At 46.5% G+C, this 26,701-nt stretch overlaps 1 protein-coding gene and 1 pseudogene across 1 annotated transcript in view; both read left to right on the top strand.

The window, feature by feature from the left end:
- The window catches only part of LOC124622783 (LIM domain-containing protein ajuba-like), an 853,017-nt gene that overhangs the window by 217,437 nt on the left and 608,879 nt on the right, over window positions 1–26,701 (top strand). The window lies entirely within an intron of this gene.
- Window positions 19,533–19,650, top strand: LOC124623320 (annotated as a pseudogene).

Raw genomic sequence — 26,701 nt, forward strand, 5'->3', positions numbered from 1 at the left:
GCCGGCTGGCAGCTCTATTCCTGACTGGCCACTTGCGATGATTTCCCCTGCATTGATGACCAGGTAGAATACCTTAAAAACGCTGTTCTTACTCTCGCGGAATGTTCCATACCTCGCACCTACCTCTTCCGTGCCGCGACGTGCCCCCGTCCGCTGGTGGACAGAGGCATGCCGTGAAGCAATTTGCGTGGAGACGAATTCTCCGCGTTTTGAAACGCCATCCCATTGTTGTGAACTGTATCCGTTACAAACAGCTACGTGCGCAGCGTCGCCGCATTTCCAGGGAGAGCAAAAAAGCTAGTTGTCTTTCTTTACAAAATTCTGTTAATAGTTTTCCTCCCTCTCTTGTAGTTTGTGATAATCTCCGTCGGCTTCAAGGTACCATACACAGTTCATTCCCTAGTCTCATCATACTGAACAATGTGGTTGTGAACTCTCTTGATACGTCCAACGCCTTGGGCCGCCATTTTGCAGACATTTCGAGTTACACCCACTGTCTTCCTGCCCTCTCCCTCTGAAACGGTCGGTGGAGGCAAGGGCGCTATCTTTCTCCACCCAGAAACGTGAATGATGCAGTACTGCTTTTACCATGAGGGAGCTTAAACGTGCACACTCTCCAGGACCGGACGACGTTCAATTCTGACGTTACAACACCTATTACTGAGGGCCCATGCTGTCTCATCCATACATGTAACAGCATTTGAACAGTTGCTAGTGTGAGTCCACTGTCATTACCATACGTAAGCCTAGTAAGGCCTTCCAGCTGCGGCGGCGCGGTTCCTTTCTGATATTTTACCAGCACCTACTTGTGAACTTGTCGCAGCAGATCGCCGGTAGGAAAGGCGAGCAGAAACCCACCGTACTGAGACTCGCACCAGGCTGCATACAACGCAACTATTCCAAAAATCGGGAAAAGGTATTAATTTTGAATGAAAGGTGGAAATACTGGCAAAAATTCGGTATATTCTGAAGTCGAGAATTAAAAGTTCACTGTCAAGCCCTTGCTAATCCTAACTCAGTCATGCACAAACTCTTTCATTCCCGTTAGCAGGTTTATGGTAACGTAGTTCCCGAAATCTGAAAAGCTACTAAACATGGATTGTTCTTAAATGAAAATGCTATTAAGTTTATCTGTGTCTAATGCACTCGAGTTTTTTAACACCCATCTGGTCAACATGCAACGCGGAATAACTGTCTTTTCTCATACACAAAATTACTTAAAAATGCGTACTTTCTAAAAGACATTCCCGAATAAATATGCCTTCACTTTAAAGCACTTTTGAGACAAGTAGCGCAACTAAAACCGGCAAACTATAACTTCCTTCGGATCTCATACTGCACACGACAGTACCATTGAAAGACTGGGCTCCGACTACTTTTAGACTGCTGTAAGCATTCTCTATCTAAAAGAGAAAAGACGCGCGAAGAATATTCCGTCGTGATTGGTCAATTTCCTTTAAGGCCAATAGAAAAATATTTTTTATGACTAACCAATCAAGAAGTAACACACTTTCGAACAGTACTTTTCCCCTAAATAATTATTTAACATTCTGATATTTTATTTATACTTTACGTTATTAACTGTTTTCATTTGCACTCGAATTAGCTTTCCTTTTTTCATAACCTTACTTAACATATTATGATACAAAATTCCCGGTCGTTTGCGTTCACACTGTCTTAAAAATTTCTTACACTAGTTCGTACAGCAATTGTCAATATAACAATGATCTATATATTCACTTCAGACCACATTCACGCATCATTCACACTACGAAAAACATATACAAAACTGTACAAACATAAATAAACAAAAAGCCATCAAAAAATAAAAAGAACAATTCACAAAAACATTCTCTTGGTATGTTTCTTGAATGTGTCTGTCCGCTACTGTACTCTGATGGATGAAAATTAGAACTACATTCTCGAGTGACCATCTGTCACTGTGCACGCAGAGTCATTCTCCCGATACACAGGCTCCAGACAGGAGCGATATAAAGGCGCCACGCCTGACAGCTATCCCCCTAATTTCCATCGCCAGTAGCGCCTGCAAGGTGATGGAACGTACAGTTATTGGTCGGCAGGTGCGGTTGCTCGAGTCTTGGAATCTCGTTACTGGCGCCCAATGTGGATTCCATAGGCACCACCCTGCAGTTGATCATCTCGTCATCTTATCAACTCATACTACGAACAATTTTTCGCGGAAGTGTCAAACTGTGGCCGTGTTTTCTGATTTGGACAAGGCATATGACTAGAGGACCGGGAATCCTATGTATTATGCACGAGGGTCTCATGCCCTTTATAATCAGGGAATTTTTAAAAGACCGCGTTTTTAAGGTACTTGTGGGCTCGGCTCTATTGGACACTTTTCTTCAGAAGAACGGGGTGCCTCAGGATTCTGTATTCAGCGTCGTCTTAATTGCCACAGCCATTAACACTATTGTGGATTGTCTCCAGCCAAGTATCTCAGGCTCTCTTTCCGTTCATGACTTTAACATCTATTGCAGCTCTCAACGAACCCGTCTACGTGAGCGGCGGCTTCAGCGATGTATCGATCATCTTTACTCGAGCGGCATCAACAGTGGCTTCCGCTGACGTGATTGTCTGTATGAACTTCGGGCGGCGCCGGAAATTTCTTCCCCCGCCCCTATGTCTCGGCCCATTCCTTCCTCCGTTCGTCGACTTGGGACCCACATTTGATAGGAAACTCTGTTGGTCTTGTAATCGCTCCCTTAGCGTTCCACGTGTGTCATACAGTACGTCGTGGGGAGCGCATCGGATCATCCTCCTCCGTTTATGCCAGTCCCGTGTTCCTTCGAAACTGGACTATGGATGTGTCGTATATTCATCATCACGGCCGTTTTAACACCATCCACCACTGCAGGATACTTTTAGCCATTGGTACCTTCTATACTAGTCCATTTAAGAGTCTTTACGCTGAGGCTGTTAGCACCATTGTCCTACCGGCGTGATGTTCTCCTCAGTTGTTACGCGAGCCGCCTGTCTTCTATGCCTGGTCACCCATCCTATGCTCGCTTTTTCGACGATTCCCTTCACCGCACGTATGGGCTGCGCCTGCCTTCTCTGTTGGCTTCCAGCGTTCGCTTTCGTTTGCTGCTTCGACAGCTTTGCTTTACGCTGCCTGCCACGTTCCCCACCGCTGCGAGCTCTTCACCGCCCTGGCTTCGCGCCGACGTACGTGATCATTTCGGACTCCATTCGCTTCCTAAGGTCACTGCTTCTGGCATGGTGAATCGCAGCGAGTTTCTCGCATTTGGCGCGTGGCATGGAGACAGTGTCCTCGTCTGCGCCGCCGGTTCCAAGACCAACCGCGGTGTCGGATGACCGTTGTTCATGGCGATGATCCTTTTGAATATAGGTTTCTTCACCAGTGCTCGATATCTTACCGCGGAGCTGTACGCCTTTTATAAGGCCACACTGTACAACGAAATGGGCTTCCAAATTCTGTCTCATGTACTCAGTTCTCTCAGTATTCTTCATAGCTTTCGCGCAGTGTACTCAGTCCATCATTTAGTATAACGGGTCCAAGACTGCTTCCACTCGCTTACTGTGGGGGGGGGGGGGGGGGGGGGGAGCCAGTGTGCTGTTGCTGTGGGTTCTTTGTTGCTTCTGCGTGCAAGGGAACGAGGCTGCAAAGGCTGCAGCTTCTCTCCTTCAGCCTGCTGGCCATCTTGTTCCCTCAGGTGATCTCTGTGTCGCTGTCTGTTGGCATGTAGTATCACTTTGAAGTGTGCATTGGTCTTCTGCGGGACATCAAATCTCTCCTAATAGCATGGTCGACTTCCTCTAGGCCTTCACGTCGCGAGGGTGTCATCTACCCCGGCTGCATATAGGGCACTGTCGTTCTAGCTACCGCCATTTATTAAGCGGCTACCCTGCCCCACTCTGTGCCCACTGCTGTCAACCGTTGACGGTGCGCCACTTCACGATCCGGTGCCCATCTTGCAACTATTTACGTTTACGTCTACGTCTTTGTTTGGCGTCTACTTTTTCTGATGTTTTAGCAGATGACACGCATTCTGTCGTTCGCGTCTTACCTTTTATTCGCCGCAGCGGCATAGTAGTAGTAGTATGGTATTCTGCCTTACGGCAGCTCTTTCATGGGTTAAGCCTCTTCCACTTTTGTTTGTCCATAGCCAGTCTTTTCATTTCTGAATGTCTCTTTTTATATTGTCCAGCATTTGATATCTCCTTTTTCCTCTTCCCCTTTTTCCCTCCACCATTCCATCTATTCCTTCCTTCAATAAACAGTTCTTCCTCAAAACAATGACCAATCCAGTTCCGTTTTCTCTTTCTGATAACTTTCAGCATGTTTCTTTCTTCTCCAACTCTTCTTAATACTTCTTCATTCCTAACTCGGTCTTCCCATTTCATGACGAAGCAAATTTGATCCCCGTCACCGCGGGGACCTCAGACATCTCAAAGATGTTTTGAGAAATTTTTCCTAGGGGCGTCCTTGCGCTTAGCTGCCCCTCTTTTATAGTTGATTGTGTTTTTTTCTATCTTCGCCTCAGGTTTTTGTTTAGTATTTGCAATTTCTCACATTATGCTACGGTTGCTTCTGACCTTATCAGGTTTGCGCTCTACAACACCAACCAATCACATTTTCGCAGTATCTCTCTTGCTCTCGTGCCCTCGCCATCATGTGATTCAGAGACTTACGTACAAAAGGAGAATAATCCGGAGCTCGACATTGATGCTCGTTTGAACTAAGCGCCTTCCAGTCCTCGGCCGTAAGCATTCCTGGGCAATGTGTATTGCTTTCTGTTTTCGACACTTCAAAATCACAGTCCGGTCTACACCGGTTCTCTTTACGATAAACGAGTAAAGTTTACAATGACCTCCGCAGATGGTCCTTGACACATCCTTATCGAATCTATAAGCACACCGACACACAAGGAGCTCGAACTGAAAACTAAGAAAGTGTCGTACTAAGTTCAAGCGGTCACCAGTGGCATGGAAGAGGACTTTCGGAGTTGGAAGCGTTTCCGGTGGACGAGGAGTAGTGTGTGACTCAGCGGGTACGTAGTTTGCAGCATTGCTGTCTACACATTGTTTGCGTGGCCACAGATTTCAATGGGCGCAGTTTTCAATAAATCGCTCTCAGCCTCTGGAGTGGGACTGAAGACACACCCTGTAGCAACAGAAAAACTAGCTAGAACAGATTCGAACGAAGAGTTAGGAGAGCCTTAAAATATGCCGGATGGAGGGGTTATTATAACACCCGCCGGGCCGAGTTATTGGCGCTTCATTACTTGTCGCCGTCAGGGCAGCGCAGATGAAAAGCTGTGTGCCGACAGACATGACCGAGCTGAACTGCAAGAGAAGGGCCCCTCGTTAAGGCGGCCACTAATTCGATGGAGGCTTGTCGGCGCCTTTAATGCGGCCGGCAATCAGCCGGCCTAATGTCGTTCTGGGAAGGGAAGGGAAGGGAAGGCAAGGGAAGGGAATAATCTGCGAGACAGCGCGCGCCGCCAATCTGTGGCGTCTGCAATTAGCGCGCGGCAGATAGCGCCGGCCGTGTCCGGTGCCAGATAAGTCTGCCGCCTCCGCTGAGAGTCGAGCCGAACTCGCTCACACCCGACGGCGAGGCAGCATTCACCAGGCCGCAAGTTTCAGGATGTTGTTTGGCAGAAAAATAGATGAACCGTATACTGGCGATATCTGTCTCTGTTCCTAATCTATCTGGGGCATCCCACATTACAGTGTTTACGTATCGTACTCCCCAAGCCGTAACGCCATGTACCACCTGCCAGTCAGGAGATGGTACTGCGGTAATACTTAATTCCTACCACAGGTGCACACCAACGTGTAGTTCCGAAGGCAATATTAAATTAGAACACAGGTTCAATCTGCTCGATCGTTCGGGTTAAGCATTTTATCATTCATAGCAGCTGTAATACCAGAGTTTTGAAAATCGTCTTATCACGTCTTGTTTATTATGTTGCTATAACAACTCATAGGCATTAACTTCGTGTGGCCTCGGCGCAGTTTACTATTCTGCTACGTGGGTATTCAATTTTGAAAAAGTACGTAATTTATTCACTGTGCATAAACTCAACGAAGTTGAAGAATCAGTTTCGAGAAATGCTTGGCCTTTAAGATACACACATCAAAAAAGTTTTGCATCACCTCGGCTCCGAGGGTTCCGAAAACTGTACAGAAAATTGCAATAAACAACATTTCCACCCTTTTTATTGCTCATGAAAACCACACATTGTATGCTGTACCACCATACAGTGAGACCTTCAGAGGTGGTGGTCCAGATTGCTGTACACACCGGTACCTCTAATACCCAGTAGCACGTCCTCTTGCATTGATGCATGCCTGTATTCCTCGTGGCATACTATCCACAAGTTCATCAAGGCACTGTCGGTCCAGATTGTCCCACTCCACAACGGCGATTCGGCGTAGATCCCTCAGAGTGGTTGGTGGGTCACGTCGTCAATAAACAGCCCTTTTCAATCTATCTCAGGCATTTTCGATAGGGCTCATGTCTCGAGAACATGCTGGCCACTCTAGTCGAGCTATGTCGTTATCCTGAAGGAAGTCATTCACAAGACGTGCACGATGGGGGCGCGAATTGTCGTCCATGAAGACAAATGTCTCGCCAATTTGCTGCCGATATGGTTGCGCTATCGGTCGGAGGACGGCATTCACGTATCGTACAGCCGTTACGGCACCTTCCATGACCACCAGCGGCGTACGTCGACCTCACATAATGCCACCCCAAAACAGCAGGGAACCTGCACCTTGCTACACTCGCTGGACTGTGTGTCTAAGGCGTTCAGCCTGACCGGGTTGCCTCCAAACACGCTTCCGATGACTGTCTGGTTGGAGGCATATGCGACACTCATCGGTAAAGAGAACCCGATTCCAATCCTGAGCGGTCCATCACGCATGTTGTTGGGCCCATCTGTACCGCGCTGCATGGTGCTGTGGTTGCAAAGAGGGACGTCGCCGTGGACGTCAGGAGTGAAGTTGGGCATCCTGCAGCCCATTGCGCCCAGTTTTAGTCGTAACACGACTTCCTGTGGCTACACGAAGAGCATTATTCAACATGGTGGCGATGCTGTCAGGGTTCCTCCGAGCCATAATCCGTAGGTACTGCAGCAGTAGCCCTTGGACGACCTGAGCGAGGCATGTCATCGACAGTTCATGTCTCTCTGTATCTCCTCCATGTCCGAACAACATCTCTTTGGTTCACTCCGAGAGGTCTGGACACTTTCCTTGTTGAGAGCCCTTCCTGGCACAAAGTAACAATGCGAACGCGATCGAATGACTGTATCGACCGTGTAGGCATGGTTGAACTACGGACAACACGAGCTGTGTACCTCCTTCCTGGTGGAATGACTGGAACTGATCGGCTGTCGGACACACTCCGTCTAATAGGCGGTGGTCGTGCATGATTGTTTACATCTTTGGACGGGTTTAGTGACATCTCTGAATAGTCGAAGGGACTGTGTCTGTGTACAATATCGTCAGTCAACGTCTATCTTCAGTAGTTCTGGGAACCGGGGTGATGTAAAACATTTTTTGATGTGTGTATTACTTACCAAAGTTTCTTCATGAGCTGACATTCCACATTAAAATCGCATTCATCCTAATTTGTAACTTCCGGAGATATTAGTACCGTTGCTTGCTGAATTTTCGCTTCAGTCGCAAAGATTGTCCCTGCTCGGTTATTTACGAAGTGTCACTTCGGTGATTAATTTGCTGTTAACTTTATATTTATCCTTTCCAGAATGAATACGAAGTACGTTTAGCTTTGAAGAAATCTCCTAAATGTCATTTTAACTGACACTATTGTGAAATAAGGTGAACAAAATCGTAATAGGGTAATGACAACAGACACGTATCTTCCTATCTCGTATCAGTTCTTGCAATAGGTATAGTAAAAGATACAAAAGCTCCAAAAACACTTCACTGGAGTAAAAGAACTTTTTCCAGCTCAACCGTTTACAAAATTATTCTCTGTGTCGAACTGAAAAATCTTCAAAAATATTTCCGTTCACTTTTTATAAGTTCAGTGTAGCAGTATAACACACATAGATAATACAGCAACGTTTCAGACATTAGCGGCGTATGTTAACAGATTCCAACTGATCGTGGCCAAATCTGAACAAAACCTGAGTACGTTTTTTAATCTATTACAATTCAAAGGTACAAATTTTATTTGCTATAATTACCAAAGTAGAGTCGAGCGAGTCGCTTGAAGATGTTTTCTTTGGAAAAGGGCCGTCGATTAGACGCCGATGATGTCTGTGTCACGATAAGAAAACTGCTCCTGCCGCTATTGCCACGCCCAACACTCGTACCATGAAACAGAAGAACGAACACAACTTTTTATAGTATAATATCACAATACAAAACATAGCAAAATCTTCTCTTTTTAATAACGTTATGAAACTTTCAACGCCTTACTGTCCATGTATCGTGTACCAGAGGATGATGGAAATGGATATGTAGTGTGGCTAGGGCCTCCCGTTGGGTAGACCGTTCGCCTGGTGCAGGTCTTTCGATTTGACGCCACTTCGGCGACCTGCGCGTCGATGGGGATGAAATGATGATGATTAGGACAACATAACACCCAGTCCCTGAGCGGAGAAAATCTCCGACCCAGCCGGGAATCGAACCCGGGCCCTTAGGATTGACAGTCTGTCACGCTGACCACTCAGCTACCGGGGCGGACACCAGAGGATGATAGATGGTACAGTCTAACAGTCACTGTATCGCCACAAAGTTATTGTTGTCGTTGCTGTTGTCTTCAGCCGGAAGACTTTCTCGACGCAATTATCCACACTTTGCTACCTTGTGTAGCTTTTCTCATGTCTGCATAGTCACTGAACCTTAGTTTGGGGCTACATACTGTATCCAAGCCTTGGTCTTCCTCTACAAGTTTCACTGCCCCCAATACCAAATTGCTGATTCCTTGCTATCTCAGGATGTGTTCTATCAACCATCGTTTCTTTTATTTATGCTGCGCCATAAATTAATTTTTTTACTGGAAAACGTCTATTCGCTCTTCTGTCAAATATCCTTGCGTGACAAAATACCGCCAGATTTTAATAGGTAATAATTAAGAGACAAATGATGCGTAAACAAATACTGAGTCCACAATGTCTAGACCGTGTCTGTATGACATCACAGGCTCTAACCTTGTTTCAGGTGAACACTTGGCATATAGTATGTAGTTGGAAACGGCCGGCACTTACGGGGAGAGAAAGAAGTGAATCGCTGAAGGACACGGTCGTGTCTATGTTTGCGACTCTTTTAGCCTCATTCAGCATAAGTTGTTACGCCTACTGCAATTACTATAAGCGAACATAAGCGCTAATCAGTAACTGTACAAGTATTGCGCGTGCATTTAGCACCTAGGCCGATGTTCGCGTTGTCAACAGTTTAGGGCTGATTGGGATTGTAAAACGCACTATCTGAACAAATGTATACGAAGACCCTTATGAAATGCGGAAGTGACCACTAAATGTCACGTCAGGAGGACCCACCAGTACAAAATGAGGCGGCAAGTGTTGCGTTGTCAGTGGAGAAGCAGCCACAGCAGACTGAGTCGGTCAGGAGATGTCAGTAACTTGGTATGTGGACTGCCGTAGTCACTAGGTGTCACGTGAGTAACGTATCCAACAGCGACATTTCAGCCCTTGTGAAGTTGCCTAAGTAGACTGATGGTGATAGGCTGCGAAGTGAAAACGCGAAGGAACAATCGCAGCTAAAGCGAGACCAGGCAAATCTCACCTGACCAATTGGACCTCCGAGAATTGCAGTGAGTGGCTGTAGGAAATCACATGAAATCAGAGGACGGGGTCACTCGCGAGGTCCAAAGTGCTACCGGCAGTCCAGCTAGGACAACGACCGTGCCTCAGGAGTTAAAAAGAACTGGGGTTCAGTGGTTGGATGCGGCTGGTCCCGGCGGAGGCTCGAGTCCTCCCTCGGGCATGGGTGTGTGTGTTTGTCCTTAGGATAATTTAGGTTAAGTAGTGTGTAAGCTTAGGGACCGGTGGCTTTAGCAGTTAAGTCCCATAAGATTTCACACACATTTGAACATTTTTTCAGCGGTCGGGCAGCTCCTCACGAGCCACACAATACTGTACTCAGTGCTGAGTGACGCTTGAGATGGACAGTAGGTGACTGGACACGAGTGATTTGGTGTGATGAATTTCGCTGTACCGTGTGGCAATCCAAATGGAAGGGCTTGGGGTTGGCTAACGCCTGGAGAGTGTTACCTTAATGTTGATGGAAATTTTATATGAATCGAATCGGCAAGGTAGGAAGAGGTTTCCAAAGTGAACAACACCGATGTTTCAGTGGTGGTAGAGTCTTGGACGTGGCCTCGAGCCCCGTATAAAGTCAGGTTTCCACAGGCATGAATTTCTAACGCATGCATCCCGCCACCGCCATTCCTCTAACTGACGTATGGAAATACCCTGCTTGCACACTGTGATGTTCCCTGCCAGCAAGTTATGGATAATGGGCTTAGTGTTCAGCAAAATAAATAAATACTTTGGAAAGTAGGAGTACATTCTTAAACAGTGTGATAGTAATATCATTGTAGGGTTCAGCAACTCCTTATAGTCACTTGTTTGTAATAGACTAACACACCATCATTTGAATTGGCGAAATTGATTAAGCAGCAGTGTGTGTGTGTGTGTGAACTTACAGAGGATCATTTTACTGCAGAACAGTCGATGTTATACAGGTATTTTTTATTTCAATATAATGACAATAATTTTTGCTTTAGTGTTTGAATATAAATATTGTGTGAAATGGAAATTTATTTGTGGCTTTAAAAACTACTCTTGACCCCCATTAAAATCCGGTGTAAATATAACAGTGTGCGTATTAGCGCTGTCGTTGAGTAACGACGGTTCTGCACAGTAGTACACAGTTCAGTAAAAAATTAACTACGAAACCGATAAAACTTATATTTACGGCACATGTGTGCTGTCGAACTGTGACTAAATTTGAAAATAAAAACAAAGCTAAAATGTTCAGACAGATTCTTACTTTCCAATGTACCTTCAGTGTATCGTAGATAACAGAAATTTAGAAACAGTGCTGTTCGAAATAATACTTGTATTCCAGCGTCTCCAGTTATCATAAATATCAATATCATTGTAATTTAATGCGTGCTGGTACAGCATCTTCCATATTCGTGTTAGACAGCCACGAATGTATGTCAAAAAAAACTCTGAATATTGATTTTACTCACTCGAAAATATTTTGGAACGGGACGTCGTCCTCGTCAGATACCTAACTTATTACCGCATTTGATGTTCCCAAACGATTCCTACGTGATCCCTATTTCCATAGCCAACATCTGTGGGTCTAGTCCCCCCCACCCCCCCTTGCTTCAACGCCACTGTAAGTTCATGGGCTAAGAGCTGCACAACTTCCGGAAGGAATTATTTCAGGTGACGCCATCTCGAAAGACGCTTAAGTAGCATTTACAGCTCGGGTGAGTGGAAACGCTAACGTGAATGAAAGGGTAGTGGCGGGCGTATGCATGTGTAAAAAAACTCATGCCTGTAAAACCCGGCTTCTGACAAAGTGATTCAGTTTTGAACAGTTACGATAGCTTCAGAACCAAGCGACGTGTCGTCTGCGAGGATCGGCGCGGTAAACAGCCGCGTCGGCACAGCTGCAACAGCTGATCGCACAGTATCAACACGCCGCCGCGTGGCGACGTCAGTGGAACACGGCGGTTGAAGTGGAGGGACGGGCGCCGGGGAAGATTTCATTAGAGCGGCCGCGCCTCGCCTCGCCTCGCCTCGCACAGCTACCGGCGACCAGCGGCCGGTCGCAGCCCTGCGCGGGGGATCCCACACCTCCCCTCCTACCGGTCCCCCACACCCACCACGCCTACCCAGCCACGCCGCGGCGTTAATTAACGACCCCCCCCCCCCCTCCCTTCCAACCTGCGAGGCAGCCACCGCTCGCGCTGCCCAAATTGCGCCCCCCGCGCAGGTCAGCTGCCGGCCGCCTCCGCCGCTGGCCGCGTGGTCCGTGCCGTGCCCGACTAATTAGCCGGACCGCCGCTTTTTAATCGCCACCTCCCTCAGCGTGGGCCGCGCTGGCCAGCCCTGCACTCCGCGCCAGTCGCTGCCTTACAGGGCAGCAGCTAGTCCCACCACAGTCCTCTGAGCAGGACCCTCACCGTGGTCTACATTATTCTCTCTTCATTATAGGGCACCAGTACACGGCCAGCTGTTATACCAGTCGGACACATCTTAACCCTTTAAAAATTTAGAGAAAACATTGGTTTTAAAACTTCTTTCCTCGAATTAATGGAGCTGACTCAATGTATTGTGAGCCTGAATTACACAGAGGTGACAAGTCATGGGATACCTCTTAATATCGTGTCGAACCCCCTCTTTCCAGACCTAGTGGAGCAGCTCGACGTGGTACGGACTCAAAAATTCGTTGGAAGTCACCTGCAGAAATACTCAACCAAGCTGCCTCTAGAGTCGCCCGTAATTGCGAAAGGTTGGCGGTGCAGGTGTTTGTGCGCGAACTGACCTCTCGATTATGTCCCATGAATGTTCGATGGGATTCATGTCGAGCGATCTGAGTGGACAAATCATTCGCTCGAATTATCAAGAATATTCTTCAACCAGTCGCCAACAATTGCGGCCTGGTGACACGGTGCATTGTCATCTACAAAAAAAAAAAATCCACTTTGGGAACTTTTAAGTCCACGAAAGGCTGCATCTGCTCTCCAAGTAGCCGATTACAACCATTTCCAGTCAGTGACTCACTCCATTTTATGTAAACACAGCCCACAACATTATGAAGCCAACGCCAATTTGCACACTGCCCTGTTGAGAACTTGGGTCCATGGCTTCGTGGAGTCTACGCCACATTGGAACCCTGCCATCAGCTCTTACCAATTGAAATCGTGACTCATCTCACAGTGCTACGATTTTCCAGTCGTCTAGAGTTCGCGCGATATGATTACGAGCTCAGGAGAGGCGCTGCAGGCGATGTCGTGCTCTCAGCAAATTGCACTCGCGTCGGTCGTCTGCTGACATAGCCCACTAACGTCAGATTTCATCGCACTGACCTAAGGGATACGCACGTAGCACGTCCAGCATTGATTTCTGCGGCTATTTCACGAAGTCTTGCTTGTCTGTTAGCACTAACAACTCTACGCAAATGTCGCGGCTCTCGGTCGTTAAGTGAAGGCCGTCGGTCACTACGCTGTCCGTGGTGAGAGGTAATGCCAGAAACTGGTATTCTCGCTGCACTCTCGACTATATGGATCTCGGAATATTGAATTCCCTAACGATTTCAGAAAAGGAACGTCCCATGCGACTATTTCCAATTACCATTTCGCGTTCAAAGTCGCTGAAAACCTTTCCCAATGAATCGCCTGAGTACATATGACAGGTCCGCCCATGCACTGCTCTTTTATGCCCTGCGGACGCGATACTACAGCCATCTGTATATATGTTGCCGGTCGGTGTGGCCGTGCGTTTCTAGGCGCTTCAGTCTGGAACCGCGTGACCGCTACGGTCGCAGGTTCGAATCCTGCGTCGGACATGGATGTGTGTGATGTCCTTAGGTTAGTTAGGTTTAAGTAGTTCTAAGTTCTAGGGGACTGATGACCACAGATGTTGAGTCCCATAGTGCTCAGAGCCGTTTGAACCATTTGTATATGTGTATATCGCTATCCCGTGACGTATGTGACGTCAGTGCAAATACTCCCTGTTGACAATTAGTGGGCATTAGTTATACTACTGCAGCATAGCGGACGACGACATCAGATCGAGACCTGGACAGCAGGTATTTTAGGCTTTCATATGTGCGTGACTTCAGATTGCAGTGAAGAGAACGTACCTGTTTAGTGCCCTGAATAAGTCGGCTTTTGTACCTACAAAACAGCTTTCGCGGAAAGCGTCACTCTTCTGATTCCTTCTCAACAAATCTGCTACTAAAAACAGTATTTGCAGGTGGAAGCGTGTACGGTTCACATGTTCTGTCGCAAATAACTTACAGGCATTAGCTTCGACGATTCTAAGTCAACGATTTTGGGATGCGTGAAAACATGCGTGCCGATCGGTGTGGTGTTTTATTCATAGCGTTCATTAAAAAAATCTCTTTACCTTACAGCATTCCGTTCTTAAGTGCTCAACGTATGTTATTACATGGGACTGAGGTTTTATACGCCATAGCGAAAAATTATACTATTTTCAATTTTCTAAAATGTTGTCCTTTCGAAACTGAACATTCACGATAGAAAAATTTTGTATTGATGGCAAATAATCTAGTTTTTTACTTTGGAATGTACACAAATAAAAAGGTAATTATTGACTATTAGTAAAGTAAGGATGTATAGCGAGACATGATGCTGCAACGAAACATTAACTACTATCAATCCCTTACACAGTCTCCTTCTACCACTGACCACTTCACCAAGTCTTTGTAAATTTCAGTTTTATCCTCTGAAATGGTCACTTGAATTTTATTCAGATCCACCATTGTACGTGATTTGCTTGGCACACTTCCCAATGAACAGGATTTTTCAGATGTGTGCTGAATGTCTTGAACAGTCTGCAGTACCATTTTAAACTTGGTCTCAATTAATCCATTAATTATTTCACATCCTGTGATGTACCCTTTCATTTCTGTTTCATCAGGACTTTTTGAGTCCATCCCCGTTGTGACACATTTCGATAGTGATTTTTTTATTTCTAATGTTGTCAAAGCAGAATACATTCACTGTGAGCAGTGTGTTGTAACAGACCTCCTGCACATGTGTTCTAGGAAGCGAAACAGCGTGAAGAGTTACTCACCGTTTTCATATCTCCTGTTATTGTGAAAGTTTATACTTTCCACATGTGAGTAATTGATTCGGCTGTTGCAGCATGCTGTGCTACGTCCTTCCGATGCGGAGATTTTGAGATGACCTTCAGCGTTTCGTCGCGCAGTGCTCCTAAGATCTCCCAGAGTTTTAATTGAGCTTCTTGTGGTGGTACCTCCAGCAATAACAATTTCGTGTAGCTGAGAGGCCTAGTTCAAGTCCTACAATTGGACGGCTCTTTGGGGACTTGAGTGGTCCTGCATACCCCAGTAAACCCACTGGGGAAAGGATCTACAGTTCAACGTGGAAGCTCAACAACGTCTCGTTCCTGGCGAATCTTCACGCGGTTGAGAGGTGAGTTCCATGTTAAATGCAAACTGAAACATTTCGTAGTCCGGCTGGGAGTCCCTGGCGGTTTTCAAGCACTCCCTTCAGTACTAGGACAACAGGCCCGGCAGCTTCGTAGATCAAGTACTGGAACGTTATCGGATAATAATGCGACAATCTTACAGGGACGAAATCGACGAGCTGTCGTATTATCATCTGAACAATATACGATCTCATTTTGGAAATGTTCCCATGCTTTTTGTTTCTGTAGATGTATTGCCATCTATCTTCAAATCACGCAGTTTCCTTGCACTCGTTTAATGCGTACAGCAAAAGCAGAGAGAAATGCAAAAAAAGCTGAAAGCATATGAACTCTCCAGCGGAACAGCGGAGCTACTCAAAAACAAGTTGGCGCCATAACAGCTACGAGGGCACTGCTAACCTTCTTTCCTGGCTAGCCACAAATCTCTCTTGCGCCAGCCTCTTGATCTCACAGCAGCACATTATTCCCTGGTGCCTGTTCCTCCTCCTTCTCATTGTTTTCCATTTGCTCTTCCTGCGCCGATTCTGCGGAGAAACTCCTATGTGTCTTCACGACATGTAAGGCCGATGTTTGATACCACCAGACTTTTCTTGGCCAGGAATGCCCTCTTCGCGTGTTCTGGTCTGCTTTTTATGTCCACCTTTCTGGGTCTGTCATGTATTGCTTCCAATGAAGGGGCTTTCGTTCAATTCATCAACTTCTTTGTCCCCATATTTTATCTTCAGTTTATTGCTAATCTCATTTCCACTTGGTTAAACACTAGACTCGCATTCGGGAGGACGACGGTTCAATCCCGCGTCCGCTCGTCCTGATTTAGGTTTTCCGTGATTTCCCTAAATCGCTCCAGGCAAATGCCGGGATGGTTCCTTTCAAAGGGCACGGCCGACTTCCTTCCCCGTCCTTCCCTAATCCGATGAGACCGATGACCTCGCTGTCTGGTCTCCTTCCCCAAAACAATCCAATCCAATCATTTCTACTAGTCTTCATTACTTTAGACTTTCTTCGATTCACTTTCAATCCATATTCTGTATTCATTACATCAGTGCTTTATTTGTGACAGTATGAGGCTACCTCTGACGAAAACACGTAAGAATAGCGTTTTAAGAGATCTAAATTTAAAAAAAGAAACAGGAAGTCCCAGTACCTGAACAACATATTTTTTTACAAGTAAAGCACTACATTAGATTGGTTATTCTGTCCACATTTCCTGTAATTATTCTTCACTTTAACTGGCAACAGCATTTTCGTCAACGAATCTCATCATTGTTATCCTTTCCGTCATCGCTGCTTCAGTGGAAGCGCGAAAGACCACATCCCTCTCTTACACCCTTTTTGATACGGACGCTTCGTTCTTGGTCTTCAGTTGATGCCTTTTGGTTCGTCTACACGCTGTAGATGGTCTTTCTTGGGAACCGCGTGATTTTTGGACAAGATATACTTGGACAGTTTTGTTTAAAAGTATTTTCGTTGATGACATTGCATAGTGTATGTTGGGAATATCATTGTTTCATTTGTATTTTGAAGATTACGTCGCTCATACTGCAGTATCCCTTCCTCGTCGCCACTGTAGAGCCTTGTACCATAAGGACAAGGGAGATGATGATGTTATGGGTGGCCGGTATCCTATTTGTACAACACAAATGCACACGTAGATTAATACGGTTCTTTATTTATATGAACAGTTGCTTAATTGAATAGAGTCCATGTATTGTGGTACAAGCTCATCATGTAATAAGCGTCATGCAGACAATATCGTTAATCTTGCTATAGTCACAAGTCAGGTCGCTGTGTGCTGTTGTAGCCAGTATGGTGAACTGGGCCCACTCTGCGAGTGAATGGCAGATGCCAAACTGGAATTCAGTGAGTCTCTCCGGTCAACGTCGTACATGCTGTCCAGAGGGAGCTGGCGGCATGTTGCCTGCAGGTGTTTCTCTGGCCTCTCTCGTAACAGGCGCGCTTCATCCAGCGCCTACTTGTCGATCTTCACGCTTCAGCTATGCCGGCCGGTGTGCTGCCGACAGCTTGCGCCAGCATACATACGTTGGCCATTTAATTTATGCGTGATTGTAGCCTGTGCCGAAAAATCCGAGTACCATCAATTAACATCCGATATGAAATACAAACGATTTCCACCTGGTTTGTCGTCTTCACATTTACAAGACAGTGTCGTTCGTTGCATTTTCTCGGGACTTGAGACATCGCCACAAGGAGTAGTCACGTAAGCTTAGATCACTGGAGCGAGGAGGCCACTCAAGATCATTCATCATCGCCTCAAGCATGTTTCACAAAAGACACAACGCTGTCCGTAATCATCTTCGCTAAGTTACTGACGCATCTGAATTTTCTATGGGTGACAGTGAAGATCTTTGTGCAGAACCCTTCGCACTGTTGACTCAGTGCCTAAGCTCGCAGCATGATCGTTTAGTACTCTGTGCTGCAGACACGCTAACTCGCTTCAGATTTCTGTTGCAGGGGCCAGGTGGTTTCTTCTTCATCACTGAGCGAGTTACGTTGAAGTTTCCAGCCCATGCTAAAATGGTGTTCAGGTGTGCAACAGGTCGGCGGATCGAAATATTAAAATGGGTGCGAAAGCTGCGTTGTGTCACAGACTCATTGTTTACGAAAAATCACGAGAGAGCGAACGTACGATGCTCCACGCTCCACGCGAGAACTAAACTTCCCACTCTAACGGACGAAACAAGGCCGCCCTCCACTCTTGAGACCAAGAGCTCGGCCGCAGCGCCAAATACAAAACCACGCGGTTTCCGTGACGGGTCCTGTATATTAACAGCCTTCCCGTACCGCTTGCTCCCATTTTTCTACGAATTTAGAGCATCTTGTACCTTTTCAGGATTCCATACCTCAACTGGTAAAAACAGAACCTTGCCCGTCTGATTGTCTGACTGTGAAACCCCTGTTTCTCAGGAGCGGGTACAGGTATCAAGTTTGAAATCCATGTCAAATATCAAGGTTTGCTGTCCTTTGGCGGAGTAAATAATTTAATCTTATAATTCAATGCAGTAGAAAGATATATGTGTCGCATATTCTTATACCCACACATCGTAACCTATAGGTGAACAACCCACATGCTTGTCGCGTCTGCTGGCCTAGAACCGGTACCGTAGCTGTATGTATTCCGTTAGGGGACATGCCGTCGTCTGGAAATGAGAGAGAGAGAGAGAGAGAGAGAGAGAGAGAGAGAGAGAGAGAGAGAATCTCATTGATAGAATGTGAACGGTGTCATGGGGCATCCGGATATAACCAATGATGAGAAAAAAGACGGAGGAACAGACTGAGAAAAGGAGATAAAGGGGTAAAACGAGTGCGTGGAAATCGATAGGTCCCTTTCCCCCGTTGAATAACTGGGGTTGGTTAGGTACATGCAAGTCGCTGACGTGGCGTCGAGTAGAAAGACTTGCACCAGGCCATTGAACAACGCGAAATTATTATTGTTGTTATTATTTATCTACATACACTGATAACCCAACCGCGATGTTGTATGCCGCCTGGTGCGTTGTGGGCAAATGTTGCTGTAACAAAAATACATAAGCGGAGCAGACACGGACGGGTGGTCAGCCCAGCGAAGATACGGGCTGCAAATGGGGAAAGCCATTGAGATGAACGAGTTTGGCAAAGGACAGATTATTATTACGCAGAGTCCGTAAACGAGTATCTAGAAAACAGCGAAATTGCTCGAATATTCGCGTGCTACTGTCGTGATCATCTACGAAAAGGGGTGGAAGGACAGTGAAACTACCACTGGGCACTAAGTGGTTGGACATCCACGACTCTTCAGAGAACTTGGGGTTCGCAGGCATGTCTGCTCTGTAAAGCAGAATAGACGGTGATCTGTGGCTTCTCTGCCGAAAGAGCACAGTGCTGGTGCATGCACAAGTGTTTCGGAGCACACTGTTCATCGCGCATTGCCGAACGTGGAGTTCTGGAGCTCACCACTCCTACGCGTTCACATGTCGAACCGCAGACATCGTCAGTTACGATTGCAGTTGGACGGGACCATAGGGATTCCAGCGTCCATCAATGGAAATGTGTCGGCTCCTTGGGAGAATGACATTTTGGCCACACTACATCGACGGTCGTTTCTACAAATGCCATCGTCGAGATGAACGACAGCTGGGAAAGTACAGCGCGCCACGGACGCAGCTTGTTGGGAGCAGAGATTCTTCTGCGCCTGCTTGGGACCTGTGGTAGTAATCGAAGACGAGCTGACAGCTGTCTGCACTCCTTCAATCTTAGCAGTATAACTGTCCTTGTTTCGGAGCCAGAACCGTGCTGCAGCGGTTTTAGGAGCACTATAGTGAACTCGCAGCCAACGGCCTTGGCGCAGTGGTAACACCAGTTCCCGTCAGATCACCGAAGTTAAGCGCTGTCGGGCTGGGCTAGAACTTGGATGGGTGACCATCCGGTCTGCCGAGCGCTGTTGGAAAGCAGGGTGCACTCAGCCCTTGTGAGGCAAACTGAGGAACTACTTGATTGAGAAGTAGCGGCTTCGGTCCCGGAAACTGACCTACAGCCGGGAGAGCGGTGTGCTGACCAAATGCATATCCGCATCCAGTGACGCCTTTGGGCTGCGGATGACACAGCGGCCGGTCGGTACCGTTGGGCCTTCATGACCTGTTCGGGAGGAATTTAGTTTTAGTTTATAGTGAACTCACCTTGATGTCTCGGCCACAAAATTCGCCTGATGTAAATCCTATGGAGCCCACCCGGGTTGGCTATCGGACGCCATCACGGCGTACGCAAACAGGCGGCCCGTAATTTACGCGAAATACATGACCTTGCGTAGATATCTAATGCCACATACCTCCAGAGACCTACCGACAAACTGTCGGATCCTGGATACGCAGATCAGTGATGTATTTCGCTCCAGATACGGACAAACAAGCTATTATGGAAGTGGTCACAACGTTTTGGCTCCTCGGTGTGATTAACTTGGTAAGGAACAGTCAGAGCTCAGAGTACTTGTCATACTTGACCTTTTTTGTTTTCCTTCGTCGGTTTTTCGAGGTTCACAGAGCCTCTGAACGTGTCTTGATTGTTATTAAATTTTTCTTCCATGATAAAGCGCAACGTCACAACTGCCGCTATGGTGCACTTATCTCTCCGAAAGCCATTCTTAACAGGTATCAAGTTTTGTGTTCTGTTCCGCCGTAATCTACAACGATCGAAGTGCGCCCTCTGGAGCAGGCGACGGCGCGCGAGGAGGGCGTGGTCAGACGGGCAGAGACGCCGCCGCAAGTGCCCCGCACTGAGCCCGGCCACGGGCAGAGTGAGCGCCGCGTCCGTGGCGGCCGGCCGCGCCCGCCGGCTATCGACTCCGCCACTTGATCCACACACACACACACACACACACACACACACACACACACACACACAGCAGGCGCACACGCTCCGTGTCACACGGCTGAAACAAAATTGACAATTTTCCGCGCGGTTTATCCCCTAAACTTCTCCGGCGGTCGCCGGCGCCGTAGGGAGAAAGAGGTGGAGGCGGTCGCAGGGAGAACGGAAAGGAAAAGCAGAGAACGGGAGAACGAAGTGCAAAGCGACGGCGGAGGAAAAGTAAAGTAAGGCGGCGCCTGCTGTGACAGCGCTGGCCGCCGCTGACGCCTACGTCACGGCACGGGACGGCGCGCTGCGATCCATCACGACCCGGCTTGGCGTGCCGCTGCCGCAGCTGCCGTGGGACAACCCGACAACCAGACGCGAGGCCGGTTCTCTCCGTGCCGCTCGAAGAGGCCGCAGTTTGCTTGCACGACCTTGCCCTGTTCCCTTTGGCCCCAGCGCGAAAGCGGCGCGATCACCCCGCACGAGCTCTGCGGCTTCGTGTTGAGCCACGAGCTCCCCAGTTGCCTTGTACGCTACTTGTCATTGAAATTGCAAATTCGTCAAGGCGACATGCAAAAAAAGTCAAAACATACATCAGTGTTGTGTACATAGTTCCGCGTAGTCAGCGCGTACACAACTTTCCCATTAGAGCGCGCCCCGCTAAGCACAACAGCGCAGGTGCAGCGCTCGTCCGTCTCCGCACTACGAGATGGCGCTGTCTTAGAGACGGACCAAATTCTGCTTCCGCCGATCCGAGTATTAATCTGTCACGCACCCAATGAGATTGCTGCTAACGTAGAACCTTTTCTCCTCGCGGATCACACTCGCGCAGTGATACCTGAACGCTCGAGGTATTATAACGAGTGTACAGACCTCCGATTAGTCAGTCTGCACCAGTCTGCATTAGTCTGTACCAGTCTATAGTCAAGTTTCAGTCTGCGCCTAATAAGATTATCATATTCCTGTACATAGCTATGAAGATAAATGTATAGACACTTTGTCAAGTATCAGACACATGTGAGAATAAGATTAACGTACCAATACCAAAGGAACTTCAGATTGTCAATTGTAAATAGCATCCAGAATCAAGTTAAGTAATGTTTATGCTTATTATTATTTTAATAAATGTGTGTGAAAATTAATCAAGTTCTGTTTAAAGTTGGTCACCGTCAATCTGCTACTCTAAGCGTGCAAGTGTCATTTCTATCGTCTAACGGCAGAAGATAAACACGCCACGATAAGACCACGAGACATATTGCTGACACTCGCCTACTTCGCTAGAGCGACAAGTCAAATAATCTGATGGTGCGTGTACCGAAGGTCTTACAGTACGCTCGCCACTATCAGGTTACTACGAACATGGACATTTAATTATTAGTATCCAAGCGCTACCGTCCTTCTCTATGTCATCTTTCCACCTCGTACGAGGTCGGCCCAATGGTCTTGCTGTCTGGAGAGTTCCTTCAAATGCTTTCTTGGTGATTCTGTTGTTTTCCATTCTAGCCACATGTCCAGCCCATTGCAGGCTCCTACTTTTTAATTCCTGGATGACAGTGGGTTGTTTCATTAACTGATAAATTTCAATGTTCTTTCGAATTCTCCATACACCATTCTCCAACACAGGTCCCCAGATTTTTCTCATTACTTTTCTATCAAAAACATTCAGTTTTTCTCTTTCATTTTTTGTAAGCGTCCAGCTTTCTGTACCATACAGTCCTATGGAGCAGATGATAGTGTTGTATATCTTCATCTTTGTAGTGATTGACAAAGCTTTACTTTTGAGTGGGTTGTTTAATGAGTACAGAAATCTTGACCCTGAGCCTATTCTTTCATTTATATCAAATAGTTCAAATGGCTCTGAGCACTACGTCACTTAACATCTGAGCTCATCAGTCCACTAGAACTTAGAACTACTTAAACCTAACTAACCTAAGGACATCACACACATCCATGCCCGAGGCAGGATTCGAACCTGCGACCGTAGCGGTCGCGCGGTTCCAGATTGAAGCTCCTAAAACTGCTCAGCCACAACGGCAGGCTCATTTATATCCATTGATATGATATTTTTACTGTTGAAACGTGATCCAAGGTATTTAAACTGGAGAACTTTTCTGAATTTAGAATGCTGGTCAATTTCAAAGTAAGGATTTGGATTTATGACTCGACCTATTTCCATGTATTCGGTTTTCTCTTGGTTAATCAAAAGCCCCATTTTGCTGGGAATGTGCCTGAGAGATCTGTACACGTCTTTCAGTTGTTCTTCAGTTTCACTCAGTAACACTATATCATCTGCATATGCCAGGAGTTCTACTTCACTGTGTTGGAATCGGAGACCATTGTATAGATGTAAATTACTCTCCCGAACCACTTTCTCTGCCGGCCAGGGTGGCCGAGCGGTTCTAGGCGCTACAGTCTGGAACCGCGCGACCGCTACGGTCGCAGGTTCGAACCCTGCCTCGGGCATGGATGTGTGTGATGTCTTTAGGTTAGTTAGGTTTAATTAGTTCTAAGTTCTAGGGGACTAATGCCCTCAGAAGTTAAGTCCCATAGTGCTCAGAGTCATTTGAACCACTTTCTCTAATGCAAGGTTGAAGAGGACACATGAAAGAGAATCTCTCTGTCGTAATCCTGTTTTAATTGGAACAGTAATTTCCACAGGCTGCGAGAGATAGAAGGCGGTGGATGCAGATCGTTGATGCAGTGCATGCTCTAGAGGGCCTGTGATCTCTGAGAAGAGAGAGAGAGAGAGAGAGAGAGAGAGAGAGAGAGAGAGAGAGAGAGAGAGAGAGAGAGAGAAGCGCTACCGTACAAACTAAGTAGCAGCGCCCCCATGTGCATTCTCTGTGACGGTGGCTTCGCTAAATGGAAAAAAGCCCTGACAGCGAAAAGAGGTCGCATCGACGTATGGGCGGAAACGCGTTCCGAGGGAAATGCGTGAACTTGTAGATGGAGGTAAAAGATGTTTGATAGTGACCCAGTATCAGCACCAGTGCGTACCCCGCCAGCACACGAAAGCCCTAGAAATCCCTACGGTCTTGAGGAACATGGTACACGACAGCTGCCGCTTAACAATGCGTGCGGCCCTTGTTATCTACGGACTTACTTCCGCGGCAACGGTTTGCCTCCGTTTCGTTGCACAGGCCACCACGGTGCTGGTATTTCTGTCACAAACCTTTTTTTTTGTGATGCTGTCACTTTTCGGCTACGGGGAATCACCATGCAAAGCATCGCCACTGGTTCAGCGGCAGTTTGTGGACGGAAATCAATGGCGAACGCCTCGTGAGTTGAACATTCCCTCACAGACGACGCATATCCGCACTTACTATCGGTGGCTCTGATTCTCCTGCTGGAAGATGTGCCTTTGGTAGTATGGAAGCTACATGATGTTGCAGCTCACTGCTCTTTTGAGTGTGTAGCTAGAACAGATACGACATGCCCACTTACCTGATGTGTCCTCTGTGTGCTTTCACTCGTTGAAACCTACACTCACTGAGGAATCCCTTGAGTCCGAGGTCACAATTTCAGTCTTAAAAGTGTTGTGTTAACAATTATGACAGGATAAGTACTAGCTGCTAACCACTCACAATGTGCATTTGGAGGACGACAGAAAATGAGTGTCCGGAAGATGCAGAGACCAACTTTCTGTATGAGGTATGTACCACACATCACAAAACAGACATTCAAGAAATGTTCAACACAACTCATTAACTTGCAGAGATTCGGAACATCAAGATCGAAGGCAAACTCCTTGGGAGCTACAAACTAAGCAGAACCTTCAACTGGGTATCCACTCTTTAGGAATACATGTAGAATCATATTGGTGTAACGGGGTGATGAGAACTGATGGAATGTGATGGCATGCAACGGGATGCGAAACAGTATGTCGTGGAACTTATCGTGAAACTGGCTATGGTTTAAGGCGTAGCTACAGATAGTGCGATAATACGTTTTCTCAACATGGAAAAAAGTCCAGAGGCTGAATTTGTCCAGTCGTTCCAGGTGGTGCGAATTACAATGTCACACAGTTTTCAGGGGGAATGGTTTGCTCTAAAGAAGTATGATATTTATACACAGACCAGGAACCAAGCAAAAGCATTTTATTTTCACCAGCTATTAGCCAAAAGTAGTGCTCATACCATAGTTGTAGTTTTCTTACGCCCATTTTTCCACTATTTCGTGCTTAGTCGTAGATATTCCCTATTGCTCTTGCAAGACCACGCACACGAGAAAGAATCGTAGAGGGCAGAGCACCTCCATCTTCTCGCAGCACAGTAAATAACTTTCCAGCCAATTGACCACCCAGATTAACAGTCGTATACCAATGCGTCATGTCAGTTGATATTGATAAAACACTCTTGGTACCTCTAATTTCTAGGGTTCCTTTCGTATGCATTTTCTCCTCAAGTCCCATTTGCTCGAAGTAGAAAACAAGTTACTTACTAAACGATGGGATAAGTGTTTTTTCTCGTCTATAAATTTTCAGGCCGATTCCATAGTTTGCTGTGAATCGTCGAGTTGATGCTTCGTTTGAAATTCCGATATCCTACGTCTTTCAATTCTGCAACACTGAAGTTACGCAACCATCGACTGCTTTCCTTTAAATCACTGTAAACCATGTAGCGCTCAGTTTGATCTGCATAACGTATTAGCTCAGTATCATACACCTAGTAGGTCACTATCATGCTCATCCTGCAAACTGTACCAAGCGTCCTTGAAACGCGCAAACACCAGTTCTTGTAACAAGTGCGCCTTGCCCTCCTTGAGTGCCCGTAGTTTATGTTGTGCACTGCACGGTCATACTGCTGCGCACTTACTCGAAATGATGTTGTTGTTGTTTTACTGTGCTGCGGATGTTCTTCCATGTACGTAATTATGTTTGGTAACAACTCATTGGACAGTAATTGTCCTTTACTAGGGAACTTTGGCTCTCCCCGTCCGATGACGATGATCGACAACATTGCCCGGCACTTTTTTAGTATCACTTTCTCTCGTTAAGCGCGTATCGTCATAACTGAACTCCTCATGTATATTGTCCACACAGCCGTGTGTACACGACGCCACGCATTGTAAGTAGCCTGTTTACATGTTTGTATGTCGGCAGCGCTATAAACTGTAATTAACATCGCTGACAGCCCTCTACGCCCTCGGTAAGAGACTGTGTGGTGGGACGGACTAGCAGTTAACAGTTAGCGACCGGACGGCTTGGACATGTGTCCTTCGTGCAGACTCAATGTTGGTAGGACATGCGTTGTAAAATGAAGATGGATGTAGCTGGTAAAGTTTGGGTAATGTAATTATTGACGACCATATAATTTTTGAAACTGGATGTCATATGAGTAAGGTAAAATCTGCTAAATACATTGCTTCCTCTTCAACAAAATCTTTCCTCTTCTACTACGTGCCTCCTAGTAGCTAGAGCCTATTGTAGTTAGAATCTTTTTATTTAGCCAGCTGTAGTTTCTGCTTGCTGCAATTGCTGTAGTTCCTGTTATGAAGCCGGTCGGAGTGGCCGAGCGGTTCTAGGCGCTTCAGTCTGGAACCGCACGACCGCTACGGACGCAGATTCGAATCCTGCCTCGGGCATGGACGTGTGTGATGTCCTTAGGTTAGTTAGATTCAAGTAGTTCTAGGGGACTGATGACCTCAGCTGTTAAGTCCCATAGTGCTCAGAGCCATTTTAACGTGTTATGAAGATTTTCTGTGAGGTATGTGGCTTATGAAAAAGTGTGTGTTACTATAGGATTTCTTCCAATTCAGGGCCATTTTTTGTGTTATTTATTTGAAGTCATTTTACAGCAGTCAGATTGCGTCGCGCTTGTATGTAGTGGGTAATAAATGAATAGGATAAGTTTGCGTTGTCTTTGTCAGCAAAAATTCTGTAGGTCAGAGTTGAAATGATAAAAATAAGTAACGAGACATTAGGTTCAGTTTCACTCGGCAGTTTAAGTAAACACAATTAAGTTTCACATACTCAGTAATTTGAGTAGACTCAAACTAAGAAGCTTCAGCACTCTACTGACTCACCTTGCAGAAATTTTAATATTTCGCCTGCCACCTCTTTCTCACTCTGCGAAATTCCTTGGGTTCCATTCTGACGAAATTGGACTTCGGAAACTCTTGTCGCAGATATAAAGCAATGGTTTCTTTGT

This window comes from Schistocerca americana, chromosome 7 (assembly GCF_021461395.2).
Source record: "Schistocerca americana isolate TAMUIC-IGC-003095 chromosome 7, iqSchAmer2.1, whole genome shotgun sequence".
Lineage (NCBI taxonomy): Eukaryota > Metazoa > Arthropoda > Insecta > Orthoptera > Acrididae > Schistocerca > Schistocerca americana.